Genomic DNA, 22,500 nt, shown 5'->3' on the forward strand with positions numbered 1-22,500 from the left:
CTCTGGTAGCCATATTATACATTTGATTCAACTGGAAATATTCACCATCATTATAAATGTTTTCACATCAATAATAAACATTTACACCAAATCAGGAATTATTATAAATGATTACTATTAAGATTGAATTTAAAAAAAACCTGCAAACAAGTGATGCTTACTTATCAATCAATATTTTTTCAGAATCAATTGACGATTTTTCAGAAGTTGACCATTTTGCATCGTCACTTTTACTGTGGATTTATTAAGGTTTTCAATACTGCAAACTTGTGAACAGTGAACAGCAGAAATAAGTTTAAATGTTGCATTAAGGCACACAAGATTTAGGATTATTATAGTAGCCTAAGCAGTGATTGATTAAGATATAAGGGACAACTCGAAATTATGTTTTTATCACCACTTACTTGTTTTGAGGTAATCTTGAATGACAAATGAATAAATCAGCCATTGCAATGTTTCATGTAGAAATCATAACCCTGTGGGGCATACATATTTGATCCCCTCACATTCTCCATTGTAACTAATCATTAAAAAAAACAATCCTCCATTAGGAATCACAAAGGAACACTTACTAATTATATGAAAATTCATAATTATTACAATCAGTCCCTATATATGCTATAGATGATCCCCAATCAAAATTCAGTGTAAGCTACTTTGTAGGAAAGTAGAAGCAATGATAGACAAATAAAAAAAGAACTGCAGTGCATAGCAGGAGGTTACAGCGCCCCCTGCTGGCTGAAGCAGGTATTAAAAGCTTACAGCACCTGGGATTCCCAGGCGGTCTCCCATCCAAGTACTAACCAGGCCAGTTTTGAAAGAGGGAAGTTAATCTTCACGGAATCGGTTTGTTCAATGTGTTTATCAGACGTTTGAACGTTCAGTTTGCCCGCAAGTCGTGAAACAAGTCTTAAAAACAAGCTGCAAGTCTTTAGTTAACTCCCAGCGTCAAAGTATTGCTGAATCTAGTAAGATTAAGTGTAAGTCTATCCATAGGCCCACACGTTTGAGTAGAAAAGTAATAAAATCAACTAGGTCATAGTCACTTGCTCTAATTTTGGCGAGGTGTTACTTTAAACCTAAGTATGTATAAATAACCCTTTAACAACCTGTTCATTCGCTTACGGCCATACCACCCTGAACACGCCCGATCTCGTCCGATCTCGGAAGCTAAGCAGGGTCGGGCCTGGTTAGTACTTGGATGGGAGACCGCCTGGGAATACCAGGTGCTGTAAGCTTTTAATACCTCCTTTAGCCAGAAGAGGGCGCTGTTGCCTCACTAGTGGAGAAAGGACTGAGAGAAACAGGCCAGTGGAAAATGAAACATGATTTTATTTGGCAGTCTGTCCTCTCTTTTTTTTTTGTTGTTGCAATTTTCATCAATGTTTTCAGTGAGTATTAATACATATTACGCTCTCTGGAGGCTGTTTTCAAAGTTCAGTTTTACATTCAAAAAGTACATGTAGCCTACTTAAGTAAGGACTACTGCATTAACATATTTTAATTACTTGTACTTAGGTTACTCTTTACTTCCCCACAACACTCTGGTAGCCATATTATACATTTGATTCAACTGGAAATATTCACCATCATTATAAATGTTTTCACATCAATAATAAACATTTACACCAAATCAGGAATTATTATAAATGATTACTATTAAGATTGAATTTAAAAAAAACCTGCAAACAAGTGATGCTTACTTATCAATCAATATTTTTTCAGAATCAATTGACGATTTTTCAGAAGTTGACCATTTTGCATCGTCACTTTTACTGTGGATTTATTAAGGTTTTCAATACTGCAAACTTGTGAACAGTGAACAGCAGAAATAAGTTTAAATGTTGCATTAAGGCACACAAGATTTAGGATTATTATAGTAGCCTAAGCAGTGATTGATTAAGATATAAGGGACAACTCGAAATTATGTTTTTATCACCACTTACTTGTTTTGAGGTAATCTTGAATGACAAATTAATAAATCAGCCATTGCAATGTTTCATGTAGAAATCATAACCCTGTGGGGCATACATATTTGATCCCCTCACATTCTCCATTGTAACTAATCATTAAAAAAAACAATCCTCCATTAGGAATCACAAAGGAACACTTACTAATTATATGAAAATTCATAATTATTACAATCAGTCCCTATATATGCTATAGATGATCCCCAATCAAAATTCAGTGTAAGCTACTTTGTAGGAAAGTAGAAGCAATGATAGACAAATAAAAAAAGAACTGCAGTGCATAGCAGGAGGTTACAGCGCCCCCTGCTGGCTGAAGCAGGTATTAAAAGCTTACAGCACCTGGGATTCCCAGGCGGTCTCCCATCCAAGTACTAACCAGGCCAGTTTTGAAAGAGGGAAGTTAATCTTCACGGAATCGGTTTGTTCAATGTGTTTATCAGACGTTTGAACGTTCAGTTTGCCCGCAAGTCGTGAAACAAGTCTTAAAAACAAGCTGCAAGTCTTTAGTTAACTCCCAGCGTCAAAGTATTGCTGAATCTAGTAAGATTAAGTGTAAGTCTATCCATAGGCCCACACGTTTGAGTAGAAAAGTAATAAAATCAACTAGGTCATAGTCACTTGCTCTAATTTTGGCGAGGTGTTACTTTAAACCTAAGTATGTATAAATAACCCTTTAACAACCTGTTCATTCGCTTACGGCCATACCACCCTGAACACGCCCGATCTCGTCCGATCTCGGAAGCTAAGCAGGGTCGGGCCTGGTTAGTACTTGGATGGGAGACCGCCTGGGAATACCAGGTGCTGTAAGCTTTTAATACCTCCTTTAGCCAGAAGAGGGCGCTGTTGCCTCACTAGTGGAGAAAGGACTGAGAGAAACAGGCCAGTGGAAAATGAAACATGATTTTATTTGGCAGTCTGTCCTCTCTTTTTTTTTGTTGTTGCAATTTTCATCAATGTTTTCAGTGAGTATTAATACATATTACGCTCTCTGGAGGCTGTTTTCAAAGTTCAGTTTTACATTCAAAAAGTACATGTAGCCTACTTAAGTAAGGACTACTGCATTAACATATTTTAATTACTTGTACTTAGGTTACTCTTTACTTCCCCACAACACTCTGGTAGCCATATTATACATTTGATTCAACTGGAAATATTCACCATCATTATAAATGTTTTCACATCAATAATAAACATTTACACCAAATCAGGAATTATTATAAATGATTACTATTAAGATTGAATTTAAAAAAAACCTGCAAACAAGTGATGCTTACTTATCAATCAATATTTTTTCAGAATCAATTGACGATTTTTCAGAAGTTGACCATTTTGCATCGTCACTTTTACTGTGGATTTATTAAGGTTTTCAATACTGCAAACTTGTGAACAGTGAACAGCAGAAATAAGTTTAAATGTTGCATTAAGGCACACAAGATTTAGGATTATTATAGTAGCCTAAGCAGTGATTGATTAAGATATAAGGGACAACTCGAAATTATGTTTTTATCACCACTTACTTGTTTTGAGGTAATCTTGAATGACAAATGAATAAATCAGCCATTGCAATGTTTCATGTAGAAATCATAACCCTGTGGGGCATACATATTTGATCCCCTCACATTCTCCATTGTAACTAATCATTAAAAAAAACAATCCTCCATTAGGAATCACAAAGGAACACTTACTAATTATATGAAAATTCATAATTATTACAATCAGTCCCTATATATGCTATAGATGATCCCCAATCAAAATTCAGTGTAAGCTACTTTGTAGGAAAGTAGAAGCAATGATAGACAAATAAAAAAAGAACTGCAGTGCATAGCAGGAGGTTACAGCGCCCCCTGCTGGCTGAAGCAGGTATTAAAAGCTTACAGCACCTGGGATTCCCAGGCGGTCTCCCATCCAAGTACTAACCAGGCCAGTTTTGAAAGAGGGAAGTTAATCTTCACGGAATCGGTTTGTTCAATGTGTTTATCAGACGTTTGAACGTTCAGTTTGCCCGCAAGTCGTGAAACAAGTCTTAAAAACAAGCTGCAAGTCTTTAGTTAACTCCCAGCGTCAAAGTATTGCTGAATCTAGTAAGATTAAGTGTAAGTCTATCCATAGGCCCACACGTTTGAGTAGAAAAGTAATAAAATCAACTAGGTCATAGTCACTTGCTCTAATTTTGGCGAGGTGTTACTTTAAACCTAAGTATGTATAAATAACCCTTTAACAACCTGTTCATTCGCTTACGGCCATACCACCCTGAACACGCCCGATCTCGTCCGATCTCGGAAGCTAAGCAGGGTCGGGCCTGGTTAGTACTTGGATGGGAGACCGCCTGGGAATACCAGGTGCTGTAAGCTTTTAATACCTCCTTTAGCCAGAAGAGGGCGCTGTTGCCTCACTAGTGGAGAAAGGACTGAGAGAAACAGGCCAGTGGAAAATGAAACATGATTTTATTTGGCAGTCTGTCCTCTCTTTTTTTTTTGTTGTTGCAATTTTCATCAATGTTTTCAGTGAGTATTAATACATATTACGCTCTCTGGAGGCTGTTTTCAAAGTTCAGTTTTACATTCAAAAAGTACATGTAGCCTACTTAAGTAAGGACTACTGCATTAACATATTTTAATTACTTGTACTTAGGTTACTCTTTACTTCCCCACAACACTCTGGTAGCCATATTATACATTTGATTCAACTGGAAATATTCACCATCATTATAAATGTTTTCACATCAATAATAAACATTTACACCAAATCAGGAATTATTATAAATGATTACTATTAAGATTGAATTTAAAAAAAACCTGCAAACAAGTGATGCTTACTTATCAATCAATATTTTTTCAGAATCAATTGACGATTTTTCAGAAGTTGACCATTTTGCATCGTCACTTTTACTGTGGATTTATTAAGGTTTTCAATACTGCAAACTTGTGAACAGTGAACAGCAGAAATAAGTTTAAATGTTGCATTAAGGCACACAAGATTTAGGATTATTATAGTAGCCTAAGCAGTGATTGATTAAGATATAAGGGACAACTCGAAATTATGTTTTTATCACCACTTACTTGTTTTGAGGTAATCTTGAATGACAAATGAATAAATCAGCCATTGCAATGTTTCATGTAGAAATCATAACCCTGTGGGGCATACATATTTGATCCCCTCACATTCTCCATTGTAACTAATCATTAAAAAAAACAATCCTCCATTAGGAATCACAAAGGAACACTTACTAATTATATGAAAATTCATAATTATTACAATCAGTCCCTATATATGCTATAGATGATCCCCAATCAAAATTCAGTGTAAGCTACTTTGTAGGAAAGTAGAAGCAATGATAGACAAATAAAAAAAGAACTGCAGTGCATAGCAGGAGGTTACAGCGCCCCCTGCTGGCTGAAGCAGGTATTAAAAGCTTACAGCACCTGGGATTCCCAGGCGGTCTCCCATCCAAGTACTAACCAGGCCAGTTTTGAAAGAGGGAAGTTAATCTTCACGGAATCGGTTTGTTCAATGTGTTTATCAGACGTTTGAACGTTCAGTTTGCCCGCAAGTCGTGAAACAAGTCTTAAAAACAAGCTGCAAGTCTTTAGTTAACTCCCAGCGTCAAAGTATTGCTGAATCTAGTAAGATTAAGTGTAAGTCTATCCATAGGCCCACACGTTTGAGTAGAAAAGTAATAAAATCAACTAGGTCATAGTCACTTGCTCTAATTTTGGCGAGGTGTTACTTTAAACCTAAGTATGTATAAATAACCCTTTAACAACCTGTTCATTCGCTTACGGCCATACCACCCTGAACACACCCGATCTCGTCCGATCTCGGAAGCTAAGCAGGGTCGGGCCTGGTTAGTACTTGGATGGGAGACCGCCTGGGAATACCAGGTGCTGTAAGCTTTTAATACCTCCTTTAGCCAGAAGAGGGCGCTGTTGCCTCACTAGTGGAGAAAGGACTGAGAGAAACAGGCCAGTGGAAAATGAAACATGATTTTATTTGGCAGTCTGTCCTCTCTTTTTTTTTGTTGTTGCAATTTTCATCAATGTTTTCAGTGAGTATTAATACATATTACGCTCTCTGGAGGCTGTTTTCAAAGTTCAGTTTTACATTCAAAAAGTACATGTAGCCTACTTAAGTAAGGACTACTGCATTAACATATTTTAATTACTTGTACTTAGGTTACTCTTTACTTCCCCACAACACTCTGGTAGCCATATTATACATTTGATTCAACTGGAAATATTCACCATCATTATAAATGTTTTCACATCAATAATAAACATTTACACCAAATCAGGAATTATTATAAATGATTACTATTAAGATTGAATTTAAAAAAAACCTGCAAACAAGTGATGCTTACTTATCAATCAATATTTTTTCAGAATCAATTGACGATTTTTCAGAAGTTGACCATTTTGCATCGTCACTTTTACTGTGGATTTATTAAGGTTTTCAATACTGCAAACTTGTGAACAGTGAACAGCAGAAATAAGTTTAAATGTTGCATTAAGGCACACAAGATTTAGGATTATTATAGTAGCCTAAGCAGTGATTGATTAAGATATAAGGGACAACTCGAAATTATGTTTTTATCACCACTTACTTGTTTTGAGGTAATCTTGAATGACAAATGAATAAATCAGCCATTGCAATGTTTCATGTAGAAATCATAACCCTGTGGGGCATACATATTTGATCCCCTCACATTCTCCATTGTAACTAATCATTAAAAAAAACAATCCTCCATTAGGAATCACAAAGGAACACTTACTAATTATATGAAAATTCATAATTATTACAATCAGTCCCTATATATGCTATAGATGATCCCCAATCAAAATTCAGTGTAAGCTACTTTGTAGGAAAGTAGAAGCAATGATAGACAAATAAAAAAAGAACTGCAGTGCATAGCAGGAGGTTACAGCGCCCCCTGCTGGCTGAAGCAGGTATTAAAAGCTTACAGCACCTGGGATTCCCAGGCGGTCTCCCATCCAAGTACTAACCAGGCCAGTTTTGAAAGAGGGAAGTTAATCTTCACGGAATCGGTTTGTTCAATGTGTTTATCAGACGTTTGAACGTTCAGTTTGCCCGCAAGTCGTGAAACAAGTCTTAAAAACAAGCTGCAAGTCTTTAGTTAACTCCCAGCGTCAAAGTATTGCTGAATCTAGTAAGATTAAGTGTAAGTCTATCCATAGGCCCACACGTTTGAGTAGAAAAGTAATAAAATCAACTAGGTCATAGTCACTTGCTCTAATTTTGGCGAGGTGTTACTTTAAACCTAAGTATGTATAAATAACCCTTTAACAACCTGTTCATTCGCTTACGGCCATACCACCCTGAACACGCCCGATCTCGTCCGATCTCGGAAGCTAAGCAGGGTCGGGCCTGGTTAGTACTTGGATGGGAGACCGCCTGGGAATACCAGGTGCTGTAAGCTTTTAATACCTCCTTTAGCCAGAAGAGGGCGCTGTTGCCTCACTAGTGGAGAAAGGACTGAGAGAAACAGGCCAGTGGAAAATGAAACATGATTTTATTTGGCAGTCTGTCCTCTCTTTTTTTTTGTTGTTGCAATTTTCATCAATGTTTTCAGTGAGTATTAATACATATTACGCTCTCTGGAGGCTGTTTTCAAAGTTCAGTTTTACATTCAAAAAGTACATGTAGCCTACTTAAGTAAGGACTACTGCATTAACATATTTTAATTACTTGTACTTAGGTTACTCTTTACTTCCCCACAACACTCTGGTAGCCATATTATACATTTGATTCAACTGGAAATATTCACCATCATTATAAATGTTTTCACATCAATAATAAACATTTACACCAAATCAGGAATTATTATAAATGATTACTATTAAGATTGAATTTAAAAAAAACCTGCAAACAAGTGATGCTTACTTATCAATCAATATTTTTTCAGAATCAATTGACGATTTTTCAGAAGTTGACCATTTTGCATCGTCACTTTTACTGTGGATTTATTAAGGTTTTCAATACTGCAAACTTGTGAACAGTGAACAGCAGAAATAAGTTTAAATGTTGCATTAAGGCACACAAGATTTAGGATTATTATAGTAGCCTAAGCAGTGATTGATTAAGATATAAGGGACAACTCGAAATTATGTTTTTATCACCACTTACTTGTTTTGAGGTAATCTTGAATGACAAATGAATAAATCAGCCATTGCAATGTTTCATGTAGAAATCATAACCCTGTGGGGCATACATATTTGATCCCCTCACATTCTCCATTGTAACTAATCATTAAAAAAAACAATCCTCCATTAGGAATCACAAAGGAACACTTACTAATTATATGAAAATTCATAATTATTACAATCAGTCCCTATATATGCTATAGATGATCCCCAATCAAAATTCAGTGTAAGCTACTTTGTAGGAAAGTAGAAGCAATGATAGACAAATAAAAAAAGAACTGCAGTGCATAGCAGGAGGTTACAGCGCCCCCTGCTGGCTGAAGCAGGTATTAAAAGCTTACAGCACCTGGGATTCCCAGGCGGTCTCCCATCCAAGTACTAACCAGGCCAGTTTTGAAAGAGGGAAGTTAATCTTCACGGAATCGGTTTGTTCAATGTGTTTATCAGACGTTTGAACGTTCAGTTTGCCCGCAAGTCGTGAAACAAGTCTTAAAAACAAGCTGCAAGTCTTTAGTTAACTCCCAGCGTCAAAGTATTGCTGAATCTAGTAAGATTAAGTGTAAGTCTATCCATAGGCCCACACGTTTGAGTAGAAAAGTAATAAAATCAACTAGGTCATAGTCACTTGCTCTAATTTTGGCGAGGTGTTACTTTAAACCTAAGTATGTATAAATAACCCTTTAACAACCTGTTCATTCGCTTACGGCCATACCACCCTGAACACGCCCGATCTCGTCCGATCTCGGAAGCTAAGCAGGGTCGGGCCTGGTTAGTACTTGGATGGGAGACCGCCTGGGAATACCAGGTGCTGTAAGCTTTTAATACCTCCTTTAGCCAGAAGAGGGCGCTGTTGCCTCACTAGTGGAGAAAGGACTGAGAGAAACAGGCCAGTGGAAAATGAAACATGATTTTATTTGGCAGTCTGTCCTCTCTTTTTTTTTTGTTGTTGCAATTTTCATCAATGTTTTCAGTGAGTATTAATACATATTACGCTCTCTGGAGGCTGTTTTCAAAGTTCAGTTTTACATTCAAAAAGTACATGTAGCCTACTTAAGTAAGGACTACTGCATTAACATATTTTAATTACTTGTACTTAGGTTACTCTTTACTTCCCCACAACACTCTGGTAGCCATATTATACATTTGATTCAACTGGAAATATTCACCATCATTATAAATGTTTTCACATCAATAATAAACATTTACACCAAATCAGGAATTATTATAAATGATTACTATTAAGATTGAATTTAAAAAAAACCTGCAAACAAGTGATGCTTACTTATCAATCAATATTTTTTCAGAATCAATTGACGATTTTTCAGAAGTTGACCATTTTGCATCGTCACTTTTACTGTGGATTTATTAAGGTTTTCAATACTGCAAACTTGTGAACAGTGAACAGCAGAAATAAGTTTAAATGTTGCATTAAGGCACACAAGATTTAGGATTATTATAGTAGCCTAAGCAGTGATTGATTAAGATATAAGGGACAACTCGAAATTATGTTTTTATCACCACTTACTTGTTTTGAGGTAATCTTGAATGACAAATTAATAAATCAGCCATTGCAATGTTTCATGTAGAAATCATAACCCTGTGGGGCATACATATTTGATCCCCTCACATTCTCCATTGTAACTAATCATTAAAAAAAACAATCCTCCATTAGGAATCACAAAGGAACACTTACTAATTATATGAAAATTCATAATTATTACAATCAGTCCCTATATATGCTATAGATGATCCCCAATCAAAATTCAGTGTAAGCTACTTTGTAGGAAAGTAGAAGCAATGATAGACAAATAAAAAAAGAACTGCAGTGCATAGCAGGAGGTTACAGCGCCCCCTGCTGGCTGAAGCAGGTATTAAAAGCTTACAGCACCTGGGATTCCCAGGCGGTCTCCCATCCAAGTACTAACCAGGCCAGTTTTGAAAGAGGGAAGTTAATCTTCACGGAATCGGTTTGTTCAATGTGTTTATCAGACGTTTGAACGTTCAGTTTGCCCGCAAGTCGTGAAACAAGTCTTAAAAACAAGCTGCAAGTCTTTAGTTAACTCCCAGCGTCAAAGTATTGCTGAATCTAGTAAGATTAAGTGTAAGTCTATCCATAGGCCCACACGTTTGAGTAGAAAAGTAATAAAATCAACTAGGTCATAGTCACTTGCTCTAATTTTGGCGAGGTGTTACTTTAAACCTAAGTATGTATAAATAACCCTTTAACAACCTGTTCATTCGCTTACGGCCATACCACCCTGAACACGCCCGATCTCGTCCGATCTCGGAAGCTAAGCAGGGTCGGGCCTGGTTAGTACTTGGATGGGAGACCGCCTGGGAATACCAGGTGCTGTAAGCTTTTAATACCTCCTTTAGCCAGAAGAGGGCGCTGTTGCCTCACTAGTGGAGAAAGGACTGAGAGAAACAGGCCAGTGGAAAATGAAACATGATTTTATTTGGCAGTCTGTCCTCTCTTTTTTTTTGTTGTTGCAATTTTCATCAATGTTTTCAGTGAGTATTAATACATATTACGCTCTCTGGAGGCTGTTTTCAAAGTTCAGTTTTACATTCAAAAAGTACATGTAGCCTACTTAAGTAAGGACTACTGCATTAACATATTTTAATTACTTGTACTTAGGTTACTCTTTACTTCCCCACAACACTCTGGTAGCCATATTATACATTTGATTCAACTGGAAATATTCACCATCATTATAAATGTTTTCACATCAATAATAAACATTTACACCAAATCAGGAATTATTATAAATGATTACTATTAAGATTGAATTTAAAAAAAACCTGCAAACAAGTGATGCTTACTTATCAATCAATATTTTTTCAGAATCAATTGACGATTTTTCAGAAGTTGACCATTTTGCATCGTCACTTTTACTGTGGATTTATTAAGGTTTTCAATACTGCAAACTTGTGAACAGTGAACAGCAGAAATAAGTTTAAATGTTGCATTAAGGCACACAAGATTTAGGATTATTATAGTAGCCTAAGCAGTGATTGATTAAGATATAAGGGACAACTCGAAATTATGTTTTTATCACCACTTACTTGTTTTGAGGTAATCTTGAATGACAAATGAATAAATCAGCCATTGCAATGTTTCATGTAGAAATCATAACCCTGTGGGGCATACATATTTGATCCCCTCACATTCTCCATTGTAACTAATCATTAAAAAAAACAATCCTCCATTAGGAATCACAAAGGAACACTTACTAATTATATGAAAATTCATAATTATTACAATCAGTCCCTATATATGCTATAGATGATCCCCAATCAAAATTCAGTGTAAGCTACTTTGTAGGAAAGTAGAAGCAATGATAGACAAATAAAAAAAGAACTGCAGTGCATAGCAGGAGGTTACAGCGCCCCCTGCTGGCTGAAGCAGGTATTAAAAGCTTACAGCACCTGGGATTCCCAGGCGGTCTCCCATCCAAGTACTAACCAGGCCAGTTTTGAAAGAGGGAAGTTAATCTTCACGGAATCGGTTTGTTCAATGTGTTTATCAGACGTTTGAACGTTCAGTTTGCCCGCAAGTCGTGAAACAAGTCTTAAAAACAAGCTGCAAGTCTTTAGTTAACTCCCAGCGTCAAAGTATTGCTGAATCTAGTAAGATTAAGTGTAAGTCTATCCATAGGCCCACACGTTTGAGTAGAAAAGTAATAAAATCAACTAGGTCATAGTCACTTGCTCTAATTTTGGCGAGGTGTTACTTTAAACCTAAGTATGTATAAATAACCCTTTAACAACCTGTTCATTCGCTTACGGCCATACCACCCTGAACACGCCCGATCTCGTCCGATCTCGGAAGCTAAGCAGGGTCGGGCCTGGTTAGTACTTGGATGGGAGACCGCCTGGGAATACCAGGTGCTGTAAGCTTTTAATACCTCCTTTAGCCAGAAGAGGGCGCTGTTGCCTCACTAGTGGAGAAAGGACTGAGAGAAACAGGCCAGTGGAAAATGAAACATGATTTTATTTGGCAGTCTGTCCTCTCTTTTTTTTTTGTTGTTGCAATTTTCATCAATGTTTTCAGTGAGTATTAATACATATTACGCTCTCTGGAGGCTGTTTTCAAAGTTCAGTTTTACATTCAAAAAGTACATGTAGCCTACTTAAGTAAGGACTACTGCATTAACATATTTTAATTACTTGTACTTAGGTTACTCTTTACTTCCCCACAACACTCTGGTAGCCATATTATACATTTGATTCAACTGGAAATATTCACCATCATTATAAATGTTTTCACATCAATAATAAACATTTACACCAAATCAGGAATTATTATAAATGATTACTATTAAGATTGAATTTAAAAAAAACCTGCAAACAAGTGATGCTTACTTATCAATCAATATTTTTTCAGAATCAATTGACGATTTTTCAGAAGTTGACCATTTTGCATCGTCACTTTTACTGTGGATTTATTAAGGTTTTCAATACTGCAAACTTGTGAACAGTGAACAGCAGAAATAAGTTTAAATGTTGCATTAAGGCACACAAGATTTAGGATTATTATAGTAGCCTAAGCAGTGATTGATTAAGATATAAGGGACAACTCGAAATTATGTTTTTATCACCACTTACTTGTTTTGAGGTAATCTTGAATGACAAATGAATAAATCAGCCATTGCAATGTTTCATGTAGAAATCATAACCCTGTGGGGCATACATATTTGATCCCCTCACATTCTCCATTGTAACTAATCATTAAAAAAAACAATCCTCCATTAGGAATCACAAAGGAACACTTACTAATTATATGAAAATTCATAATTATTACAATCAGTCCCTATATATGCTATAGATGATCCCCAATCAAAATTCAGTGTAAGCTACTTTGTAGGAAAGTAGAAGCAATGATAGACAAATAAAAAAAGAACTGCAGTGCATAGCAGGAGGTTACAGCGCCCCCTGCTGGCTGAAGCAGGTATTAAAAGCTTACAGCACCTGGGATTCCCAGGCGGTCTCCCATCCAAGTACTAACCAGGCCAGTTTTGAAAGAGGGAAGTTAATCTTCACGGAATCGGTTTGTTCAATGTGTTTATCAGACGTTTGAACGTTCAGTTTGCCCGCAAGTCGTGAAACAAGTCTTAAAAACAAGCTGCAAGTCTTTAGTTAACTCCCAGCGTCAAAGTATTGCTGAATCTAGTAAGATTAAGTGTAAGTCTATCCATAGGCCCACACGTTTGAGTAGAAAAGTAATAAAATCAACTAGGTCATAGTCACTTGCTCTAATTTTGGCGAGGTGTTACTTTAAACCTAAGTATGTATAAATAACCCTTTAACAACCTGTTCATTCGCTTACGGCCATACCACCCTGAACACGCCCGATCTCGTCCGATCTCGGAAGCTAAGCAGGGTCGGGCCTGGTTAGTACTTGGATGGGAGACCGCCTGGGAATACCAGGTGCTGTAAGCTTTTAATACCTCCTTTAGCCAGAAGAGGGCGCTGTTGCCTCACTAGTGGAGAAAGGACTGAGAGAAACAGGCCAGTGGAAAATGAAACATGATTTTATTTGGCAGTCTGTCCTCTCTTTTTTTTTTGTTGTTGCAATTTTCATCAATGTTTTCAGTGAGTATTAATACATATTACGCTCTCTGGAGGCTGTTTTCAAAGTTCAGTTTTACATTCAAAAAGTACATGTAGCCTACTTAAGTAAGGACTACTGCATTAACATATTTTAATTACTTGTACTTAGGTTACTCTTTACTTCCCCACAACACTCTGGTAGCCATATTATACATTTGATTCAACTGGAAATATTCACCATCATTATAAATGTTTTCACATCAATAATAAACATTTACACCAAATCAGGAATTATTATAAATGATTACTATTAAGATTGAATTTAAAAAAAACCTGCAAACAAGTGATGCTTACTTATCAATCAATATTTTTTCAGAATCAATTGACGATTTTTCAGAAGTTGACCATTTTGCATCGTCACTTTTACTGTGGATTTATTAAGGTTTTCAATACTGCAAACTTGTGAACAGTGAACAGCAGAAATAAGTTTAAATGTTGCATTAAGGCACACAAGATTTAGGATTATTATAGTAGCCTAAGCAGTGATTGATTAAGATATAAGGGACAACTCGAAATTATGTTTTTATCACCACTTACTTGTTTTGAGGTAATCTTGAATGACAAATTAATAAATCAGCCATTGCAATGTTTCATGTAGAAATCATAACCCTGTGGGGCATACATATTTGATCCCCTCACATTCTCCATTGTAACTAATCATTAAAAAAAACAATCCTCCATTAGGAATCACAAAGGAACACTTACTAATTATATGAAAATTCATAATTATTACAATCAGTCCCTATATATGCTATAGATGATCCCCAATCAAAATTCAGTGTAAGCTACTTTGTAGGAAAGTAGAAGCAATGATAGACAAATAAAAAAAGAACTGCAGTGCATAGCAGGAGGTTACAGCGCCCCCTGCTGGCTGAAGCAGGTATTAAAAGCTTACAGCACCTGGGATTCCCAGGCGGTCTCCCATCCAAGTACTAACCAGGCCAGTTTTGAAAGAGGGAAGTTAATCTTCACGGAATCGGTTTGTTCAATGTGTTTATCAGACGTTTGAACGTTCAGTTTGCCCGCAAGTCGTGAAACAAGTCTTAAAAACAAGCTGCAAGTCTTTAGTTAACTCCCAGCGTCAAAGTATTGCTGAATCTAGTAAGATTAAGTGTAAGTCTATCCATAGGCCCACACGTTTGAGTAGAAAAGTAATAAAATCAACTAGGTCATAGTCACTTGCTCTAATTTTGGCGAGGTGTTACTTTAAACCTAAGTATGTATAAATAACCCTTTAACAACCTGTTCATTCGCTTACGGCCATACCACCCTGAACACGCCCGATCTCGTCCGATCTCGGAAGCTAAGCAGGGTCGGGCCTGGTTAGTACTTGGATGGGAGACCGCCTGGGAATACCAGGTGCTGTAAGCTTTTAATACCTCCTTTAGCCAGAAGAGGGCGCTGTTGCCTCACTAGTGGAGAAAGGACTGAGAGAAACAGGCCAGTGGAAAATGAAACATGATTTTATTTGGCAGTCTGTCCTCTCTTTTTTTTTGTTGTTGCAATTTTCATCAATGTTTTCAGTGAGTATTAATACATATTACGCTCTCTGGAGGCTGTTTTCAAAGTTCAGTTTTACATTCAAAAAGTACATGTAGCCTACTTAAGTAAGGACTACTGCATTAACATATTTTAATTACTTGTACTTAGGTTACTCTTTACTTCCCCACAACACTCTGGTAGCCATATTATACATTTGATTCAACTGGAAATATTCACCATCATTATAAATGTTTTCACATCAATAATAAACATTTACACCAAATCAGGAATTATTATAAATGATTACTATTAAGATTGAATTTAAAAAAAACCTGCAAACAAGTGATGCTTACTTATCAATCAATATTTTTTCAGAATCAATTGACGATTTTTCAGAAGTTGACCATTTTGCATCGTCACTTTTACTGTGGATTTATTAAGGTTTTCAATACTGCAAACTTGTGAACAGTGAACAGCAGAAATAAGTTTAAATGTTGCATTAAGGCACACAAGATTTAGGATTATTATAGTAGCCTAAGCAGTGATTGATTAAGATATAAGGGACAACTCGAAATTATGTTTTTATCACCACTTACTTGTTTTGAGGTAATCTTGAATGACAAATTAATAAATCAGCCATTGCAATGTTTCATGTAGAAATCATAACCCTGTGGGGCATACATATTTGATCCCCTCACATTCTCCATTGTAACTAATCATTAAAAAAAACAATCCTCCATTAGGAATCACAAAGGAACACTTACTAATTATATGAAAATTCATAATTATTACAATCAGTCCCTATATATGCTATAGATGATCCCCAATCAAAATTCAGTGTAAGCTACTTTGTAGGAAAGTAGAAGCAATGATAGACAAATAAAAAAAGAACTGCAGTGCATAGCAGGAGGTTACAGCGCCCCCTGCTGGCTGAAGCAGGTATTAAAAGCTTACAGCACCTGGGATTCCCAGGCGGTCTCCCATCCAAGTACTAACCAGGCCAGTTTTGAAAGAGGGAAGTTAATCTTCACGGAATCGGTTTGTTCAATGTGTTTATCAGACGTTTGAACGTTCAGTTTGCCCGCAAGTCGTGAAACAAGTCTTAAAAACAAGCTGCAAGTCTTTAGTTAACTCCCAGCGTCAAAGTATTGCTGAATCTAGTAAGATTAAGTGTAAGTCTATCCATAGGCCCACACGTTTGAGTAGAAAAGTAATAAAATCAACTAGGTCATAGTCACTTGCTCTAATTTTGGCGAGGTGTTACTTTAAACCTAAGTATGTATAAATAACCCTTTAACAACCTGTTCATTCGCTTACGGCCATACCACCCTGAACACGCCCGATCTCGTCCGATCTCGGAAGCTAAGCAGGGTCGGGCCTGGTTAGTACTTGGATGGGAGACCGCCTGGGAATACCAGGTGCTGTAAGCTTTTAATACCTCCTTTAGCCAGAAGAGGGCGCTGTTGCCTCACTAGTGGAGAAAGGACTGAGAGAAACAGGCCAGTGGAAAATGAAACATGATTTTATTTGGCAGTCTGTCCTCTCTTTTTTTTTGTTGTTGCAATTTTCATCAATGTTTTCAGTGAGTATTAATACATATTACGCTCTCTGGAGGCTGTTTTCAAAGTTCAGTTTTACATTCAAAAAGTACATGTAGCCTACTTAAGTAAGGACTACTGCATTAACATATTTTAATTACTTGTACTTAGGTTACTCTTTACTTCCCCACAACACTCTGGTAGCCATATTATACATTTGATTCAACTGGAAATATTCACCATCATTATAAATGTTTTCACATCAATAATAAACATTTACACCAAATCAGGAATTATTATAAATGATTACTATTAAGATTGAATTTAAAAAAAACCTGCAAACAAGTGATGCTTACTTATCAATCAATATTTTTTCAGAATCAATTGACGATTTTTCAGAAGTTGACCATTTTGCATCGTCACTTTTACTGTGGATTTATTAAGGTTTTCAATACTGCAAACTTGTGAACAGTGAACAGCAGAAATAAGTTTAAATGTTGCATTAAGGCACACAAGATTTAGGATTATTATAGTAGCCTAAGCAGTGATTGATTAAGATATAAGGGACAACTCGAAATTATGTTTTTATCACCACTTACTTGTTTTGAGGTAATCTTGAATGACAAATGAATAAATCAGCCATTGCAATGTTTCATGTAGAAATCATAACCCTGTGGGGCATACATATTTGATCCCCTCACATTCTCCATTGTAACTAATCATTAAAAAAAACAATCCTCCATTAGGAATCACAAAGGAACACTTACTAATTATATGAAAATTCATAATTATTACAATCAGTCCCTATATATGCTATAGATGATCCCCAATCAAAATTCAGTGTAAGCTACTTTGTAGGAAAGTAGAAGCAATGATAGACAAATAAAAAAAGAACTGCAGTGCATAGCAGGAGGTTACAGCGCCCCCTGCTGGCTGAAGCAGGTATTAAAAGCTTACAGCACCTGGGATTCCCAGGCGGTCTCCCATCCAAGTACTAACCAGGCCAGTTTTGAAAGAGGGAAGTTAATCTTCACGGAATCGGTTTGTTCAATGTGTTTATCAGACGTTTGAACGTTCAGTTTGCCCGCAAGTCGTGAAACAAGTCTTAAAAACAAGCTGCAAGTCTTTAGTTAACTCCCAGCGTCAAAGTATTGCTGAATCTAGTAAGATTAAGTGTAAGTCTATCCATAGGCCCACACGTTTGAGTAGAAAAGTAATAAAATCAACTAGGTCATAGTCACTTGCTCTAATTTTGGCGAGGTGTTACTTTAAACCTAAGTATGTATAAATAACCCTTTAACAACCTGTTCATTCGCTTACGGCCATACCACCCTGAACACGCCCGATCTCGTCCGATCTCGGAAGCTAAGCAGGGTCGGGCCTGGTTAGTACTTGGATGGGAGACCGCCTGGGAATACCAGGTGCTGTAAGCTTTTAATACCTCCTTTAGCCAGAAGAGGGCGCTGTTGCCTCACTAGTGGAGAAAGGACTGAGAGAAACAGGCCAGTGGAAAATGAAACATGATTTTATTTGGCAGTCTGTCCTCTCTTTTTTTTTTGTTGTTGCAATTTTCATCAATGTTTTCAGTGAGTATTAATACATATTACGCTCTCTGGAGGCTGTTTTCAAAGTTCAGTTTTACATTCAAAAAGTACATGTAGCCTACTTAAGTAAGGACTACTGCATTAACATATTTTAATTACTTGTACTTAGGTTACTCTTTACTTCCCCACAACACTCTGGTAGCCATATTATACATTTGATTCAACTGGAAATATTCACCATCATTATAAATGTTTTCACATCAATAATAAACATTTACACCAAATCAGGAATTATTATAAATGATTACTATTAAGATTGAATTTAAAAAAAACCTGCAAACAAGTGATGCTTACTTATCAATCAATATTTTTTCAGAATCAATTGACGATTTTTCAGAAGTTGACCATTTTGCATCGTCACTTTTACTGTGGATTTATTAAGGTTTTCAATACTGCAAACTTGTGAACAGTGAACAGCAGAAATAAGTTTAAATGTTGCATTAAGGCACACAAGATTTAGGATTATTATAGTAGCCTAAGCAGTGATTGATTAAGATATAAGGGACAACTCGAAATTATGTTTTTATCACCACTTACTTGTTTTGAGGTAATCTTGAATGACAAATGAATAAATCAGCCATTGCAATGTTTCATGTAGAAATCATAACCCTGTGGGGCATACATATTTGATCCCCTCACATTCTCCATTGTAACTAATCATTAAAAAAAACAATCCTCCATTAGGAATCACAAAGGAACACTTACTAATTATATGAAAATTCATAATTATTACAATCAGTCCCTATATATGCTATAGATGATCCCCAATCAAAATTCAGTGTAAGCTACTTTGTAGGAAAGTAGAAGCAATGATAGACAAATAAAAAAAGAACTGCAGTGCATAGCAGGAGGTTACAGCGCCCCCTGCTGGCTGAAGCAGGTATTAAAAGCTTACAGCACCTGGGATTCCCAGGCGGTCTCCCATCCAAGTACTAACCAGGCCAGTTTTGAAAGAGGGAAGTTAATCTTCACGGAATCGGTTTGTTCAATGTGTTTATCAGACGTTTGAACGTTCAGTTTGCCCGCAAGTCGTGAAACAAGTCTTAAAAACAAGCTGCAAGTCTTTAGTTAACTCCCAGCGTCAAAGTATTGCTGAATCTAGTAAGATTAAGTGTAAGTCTATCCATAGGCCCACACGTTTGAGTAGAAAAGTAATAAAATCAACTAGGTCATAGTCACTTGCTCTAATTTTGGCGAGGTGTTACTTTAAACCTAAGTATGTATAAATAACCCTTTAACAACCTGTTCATTCGCTTACGGCCATACCACCCTGAACACACCCGATCTCGTCCGATCTCGGAAGCTAAGCAGGGTCGGGCCTGGTTAGTACTTGGATGGGAGACCGCCTGGGAATACCAGGTGCTGTAAGCTTTTAATACCTCCTTTAGCCAGAAGAGGGCGCTGTTGCCTCACTAGTGGAGAAAGGACTGAGAGAAACAGGCCAGTGGAAAATGAAACATGATTTTATTTGGCAGTCTGTCCTCTCTTTTTTTTTGTTGTTGCAATTTTCATCAATGTTTTCAGTGAGTATTAATACATATTACGCTCTCTGGAGGCTGTTTTCAAAGTTCAGTTTTACATTCAAAAAGTACATGTAGCCTACTTAAGTAAGGACTACTGCATTAACATATTTTAATTACTTGTACTTAGGTTACTCTTTACTTCCCCACAACACTCTGGTAGCCATATTATACATTTGATTCAACTGGAAATATTCACCATCATTATAAATGTTTTCACATCAATAATAAACATTTACACCAAATCAGGAATTATTATAAATGATTACTATTAAGATTGAATTTAAAAAAAACCTGCAAACAAGTGATGCTTACTTATCAATCAATATTTTTTCAGAATCAATTGACGATTTTTCAGAAGTTGACCATTTTGCATCGTCACTTTTACTGTGGATTTATTAAGGTTTTCAATACTGCAAACTTGTGAACAGTGAACAGCAGAAATAAGTTTAAATGTTGCATTAAGGCACACAAGATTTAGGATTATTATAGTAGCCTAAGCAGTGATTGATTAAGATATAAGGGACAACTCGAAATTATGTTTTTATCACCACTTACTTGTTTTGAGGTAATCTTGAATGACAAATTAATAAATCAGCCATTGCAATGTTTCATGTAGAAATCATAACCCTGTGGGGCATACATATTTGATCCCCTCACATTCTCCATTGTAACTAATCATTAAAAAAAACAATCCTCCATTAGGAATCACAAAGGAACACTTACTAATTATATGAAAATTCATAATTATTACAATCAGTCCCTATATATGCTATAGATGATCCCCAATCAAAATTCAGTGTAAGCTACTTTGTAGGAAAGTAGAAGCAATGATAGACAAATAAAAAAAGAACTGCAGTGCATAGCAGGAGGTTACAGCGCCCCCTGCTGGCTGAAGCAGGTATTAAAAGCTTACAGCACCTGGGATTCCCAGGCGGTCTCCCATCCAAGTACTAACCAGGCCAGTTTTGAAAGAGGGAAGTTAATCTTCACGGAATCGGTTTGTTCAATGTGTTTATCAGACGTTTGAACGTTCAGTTTGCCCGCAAGTCGTGAAACAAGTCTTAAAAACAAGCTGCAAGTCTTTAGTTAACTCCCAGCGTCAAAGTATTGCTGAATCTAGTAAGATTAAGTGTAAGTCTATCCATAGGCCCACACGTTTGAGTAGAAAAGTAATAAAATCAACTAGGTCATAGTCACTTGCTCTAATTTTGGCGAGGTGTTACTTTAAACCTAAGTATGTATAAATAACCCTTTAACAACCTGTTCATTCGCTTACGGCCATACCACCCTGAACACGCCCGATCTCGTCCGATCTCGGAAGCTAAGCAGGGTCGGGCCTGGTTAGTACTTGGATGGGAGACCGCCTGGGAATACCAGGTGCTGTAAGCTTTTAATACCTCCTTTAGCCAGAAGAGGGCGCTGTTGCCTCACTAGTGGAGAAAGGACTGAGAGAAACAGGCCAGTGGAAAATGAAACATGATTTTATTTGGCAGTCTGTCCTCTCTTTTTTTTTGTTGTTGCAATTTTCATCAATGTTTTCAGTGAGTATTAATACATATTACGCTCTCTGGAGGCTGTTTTCAAAGTTCAGTTTTACATTCAAAAAGTACATGTAGCCTACTTAAGTAAGGACTACTGCATTAACATATTTTAATTACTTGTACTTAGGTTACTCTTTACTTCCCCACAACACTCTGGTAGCCATATTATACATTTGATTCAACTGGAAATATTCACCATCATTATAAATGTTTTCACATCAATAATAAACATTTACACCAAATCAGGAATTATTATAAATGATTACTATTAAGATTGAATTTAAAAAAAACCTGCAAACAAGTGATGCTTACTTATCAATCAATATTTTTTCAGAATCAATTGACGATTTTTCAGAAGTTGACCATTTTGCATCGTCACTTTTACTGTGGATTTATTAAGGTTTTCAATACTGCAAACTTGTGAACAGTGAACAGCAGAAATAAGTTTAAATGTTGCATTAAGGCACACAAGATTTAGGATTATTATAGTAGCCTAAGCAGTGATTGATTAAGATATAAGGGACAACTCGAAATTATGTTTTTATCACCACTTACTTGTTTTGAGGTAATCTTGAATGACAAATGAATAAATCAGCCATTGCAATGTTTCATGTAGAAATCATAACCCTGTGGGGCATACATATTTGATCCCCTCACATTCTCCATTGTAACTAATCATTAAAAAAAACAATCCTCCATTAGGAATCACAAAGGAACACTTACTAATTATATGAAAATTCATAATTATTACAATCAGTCCCTATATATGCTATAGATGATCCCCAATCAAAATTCAGTGTAAGCTACTTTGTAGGAAAGTAGAAGCAATGATAGACAAATAAAAAAAGAACTGCAGTGCATAGCAGGAGGTTACAGCGCCCCCTGCTGGCTGAAGCAGGTATTAAAAGCTTACAGCACCTGGGATTCCCAGGCGGTCTCCCATCCAAGTACTAACCAGGCCAGTTTTGAAAGAGGGAAGTTAATCTTCACGGAATCGGTTTGTTCAATGTGTTTATCAGACGTTTGAACGTTCAGTTTGCCCGCAAGTCGTGAAACAAGTCTTAAAAACAA

General features: G+C 36.5%; 14 non-coding genes across 14 annotated transcripts; all 14 read left to right on the plus strand.

Moving 5' to 3' along the window:
- Positions 1-1,119: 1,119 nt before the first annotated feature.
- LOC136182219 (5S ribosomal RNA) lies at positions 1,120-1,238 on the plus strand. The gene has a single exon (XR_010668537.1). It is a non-coding gene; the product is annotated as a 5S ribosomal RNA (ribosomal RNA).
- A 1,423-nt stretch (positions 1,239-2,661) lies between these two features.
- Positions 2,662-2,780, plus strand: LOC136182220 (5S ribosomal RNA). The gene has a single exon (XR_010668538.1). It is a non-coding gene; the product is annotated as a 5S ribosomal RNA (ribosomal RNA).
- Positions 2,781-4,202: 1,422 nt separating this feature from the next.
- LOC136182221 (5S ribosomal RNA) lies at positions 4,203-4,321 on the plus strand. The gene has a single exon (XR_010668539.1). It is a non-coding gene; the product is annotated as a 5S ribosomal RNA (ribosomal RNA).
- Positions 4,322-5,744: 1,423 nt separating this feature from the next.
- Positions 5,745-5,863, plus strand: LOC136181932 (5S ribosomal RNA). The gene has a single exon (XR_010668248.1). It is a non-coding gene; the product is annotated as a 5S ribosomal RNA (ribosomal RNA).
- A 1,422-nt stretch (positions 5,864-7,285) lies between these two features.
- On the plus strand, positions 7,286-7,404 carry LOC136182222 (5S ribosomal RNA). Its single transcript, XR_010668540.1, has one exon. It is a non-coding gene; the product is annotated as a 5S ribosomal RNA (ribosomal RNA).
- Positions 7,405-8,826: 1,422 nt separating this feature from the next.
- LOC136182223 (5S ribosomal RNA) lies at positions 8,827-8,945 on the plus strand. The gene has a single exon (XR_010668541.1). It is a non-coding gene; the product is annotated as a 5S ribosomal RNA (ribosomal RNA).
- A 1,423-nt stretch (positions 8,946-10,368) lies between these two features.
- LOC136182224 (5S ribosomal RNA) lies at positions 10,369-10,487 on the plus strand. The gene has a single exon (XR_010668542.1). It is a non-coding gene; the product is annotated as a 5S ribosomal RNA (ribosomal RNA).
- A 1,422-nt stretch (positions 10,488-11,909) lies between these two features.
- On the plus strand, positions 11,910-12,028 carry LOC136182226 (5S ribosomal RNA). Its single transcript, XR_010668544.1, has one exon. It is a non-coding gene; the product is annotated as a 5S ribosomal RNA (ribosomal RNA).
- Positions 12,029-13,451: 1,423 nt separating this feature from the next.
- On the plus strand, positions 13,452-13,570 carry LOC136182227 (5S ribosomal RNA). The gene has a single exon (XR_010668545.1). It is a non-coding gene; the product is annotated as a 5S ribosomal RNA (ribosomal RNA).
- A 1,423-nt stretch (positions 13,571-14,993) lies between these two features.
- LOC136182228 (5S ribosomal RNA) lies at positions 14,994-15,112 on the plus strand. The gene has a single exon (XR_010668546.1). It is a non-coding gene; the product is annotated as a 5S ribosomal RNA (ribosomal RNA).
- A 1,422-nt stretch (positions 15,113-16,534) lies between these two features.
- Positions 16,535-16,653, plus strand: LOC136182229 (5S ribosomal RNA). The gene has a single exon (XR_010668547.1). It is a non-coding gene; the product is annotated as a 5S ribosomal RNA (ribosomal RNA).
- A 1,422-nt stretch (positions 16,654-18,075) lies between these two features.
- On the plus strand, positions 18,076-18,194 carry LOC136182230 (5S ribosomal RNA). Its single transcript, XR_010668548.1, has one exon. It is a non-coding gene; the product is annotated as a 5S ribosomal RNA (ribosomal RNA).
- Positions 18,195-19,617: 1,423 nt separating this feature from the next.
- LOC136182042 (5S ribosomal RNA) lies at positions 19,618-19,736 on the plus strand. The gene has a single exon (XR_010668360.1). It is a non-coding gene; the product is annotated as a 5S ribosomal RNA (ribosomal RNA).
- A 1,422-nt stretch (positions 19,737-21,158) lies between these two features.
- On the plus strand, positions 21,159-21,277 carry LOC136182231 (5S ribosomal RNA). Its single transcript, XR_010668549.1, has one exon. It is a non-coding gene; the product is annotated as a 5S ribosomal RNA (ribosomal RNA).
- Positions 21,278-22,500: the final 1,223 nt, after the last annotated feature.

This window comes from Labrus bergylta, chromosome 13, assembly GCF_963930695.1.
Source record: "Labrus bergylta chromosome 13, fLabBer1.1, whole genome shotgun sequence".
Lineage (NCBI taxonomy): Eukaryota > Metazoa > Chordata > Actinopteri > Labriformes > Labridae > Labrus > Labrus bergylta.